Source organism: Pteropus alecto, unplaced genomic scaffold, assembly GCF_000325575.1.
Source record: "Pteropus alecto unplaced genomic scaffold, ASM32557v1 scaffold78, whole genome shotgun sequence".
Classification (NCBI taxonomy): domain Eukaryota; kingdom Metazoa; phylum Chordata; class Mammalia; order Chiroptera; family Pteropodidae; genus Pteropus; species Pteropus alecto.
In genome coordinates, this window is record NW_006443124.1 from 3,700,497 (window position 1) to 3,701,896 (window position 1,400).

The 1,400-nt window shown below is 40.3% G+C and overlaps 1 pseudogene; it reads right to left on the reverse strand.

Annotated features, from left to right (window-relative positions):
* Nucleotides 1-1,049: 1,049 nt before the first annotated feature.
* LOC112472106 lies at nucleotides 1,050-1,185 on the reverse strand (annotated as a pseudogene).
* Between the last annotated feature and the right edge of the window lie 215 nt (nucleotides 1,186-1,400).

A 1,400-nucleotide genomic window follows, 5' to 3' on the forward strand; every position in this document is an offset into this window, starting at 1 on the left:
GTGTGTTACTGTGACTCTCAGAGGTTGCCCGAGGTCAAATGCTTAGTAAGCGCTGGAGCCAAGACTTGAATCCAGGTCTGGGGTACTTAGCCTTTCACTTAGTTACTCTATACTCCAATTCAGCAGGCTGGATGCTTCTACAAAATTCTCCTTCTTCCAATGCTGCTGTTGCTATTTTTCTACTAAAGCAGCTTGGTGTAACTTTACTGCATTTATGCCAGCAAGAATGGTGTGAATTCAAATTCACTGAATTCTATCTTTTTATGAATCGGGTATTATCATTCCCATTTTTGAGATGACAAACTGAGACTTACCAGGGTCACACAGTTAAGACTCAAAACTTACGTCTCTCTGATGTCAGATTCAAGGCTTTTTCAGCAAGCCTATCCTAATCCCACTTCTCTTTGAGTGTGACTATTGTTAATAAGACTTTCTCCTCTTACCACTTGCCAAACACATGCCCCCCACCCTCACCCTCTGCCCTGGTGGACATATGACACCATTTAAACCAATTCAGAGTTTAACCTGTAATCTTGATGTCATTTGGTGGCTAATAGCTGCCTTGTATCTTTAATAGGTACACCAGATCTCCAGCAGGTGCAGACAAGCCACAAAGAAGCTCACTTTAAATCTTTGCATGCTGGAACCGTCCCTAGATTATAAACCAAACGACATGCAGTATCAGGCAGGCAAGGCCCTTAATTTTGTCAGATTTTTTTAAGCCAATTTTTGTTTTAGATGTTAGAAAAAAGGAAAGGTACTATAAAGTGTTCTTATATGGGACTAGTCAATTATTCTCCTGAACTGAGATCCATTAATATGGCATTATGGCCCAAACCTGAAATACTGTTCTTTTATGAGGAGAAAGCATTCTAGAAGCAAGGATTTAGGCGTCAGACAAATAACATTTACTCCAGAGTTTTTATTTTTACTTTATTTTATTTTATGTTATTTATTTATTTTTTTTAGGTGAGGCAACCCTTGGTTGATCTCACAGATTGCAAAGACCGTGTCAGCTTACAATCCCTTATTATTATTATTATTTTTTATGCCTACAGCACCCGGTCTTCCTAGGTGGTCTCCCATCCAAGTACTAACCAGGCCCGACCCTGCTTAGCTTCCGAGATCAGACGCTTCCGAGATCAGAACGGGATCGGGCTTGTTCAGGGTAGCATGGCCATAGACCATCTACTCCAGATTCTAAACTTAATCCCCTCTAATTTATGTTAAATATGGCATTTTAAACTATCACTACTTTTCTCTTCCAAGAGGACTTCCATTTAGAAACTAGACTTCCTGACTTCCCTTTCTTGTCAATTCCTGTAGTGGCCCCCTCCTTCTCCCTATTACTGGGGTTCTATGCTACTTTACACAATTGATTCCATCTCTGGAATTCTGGT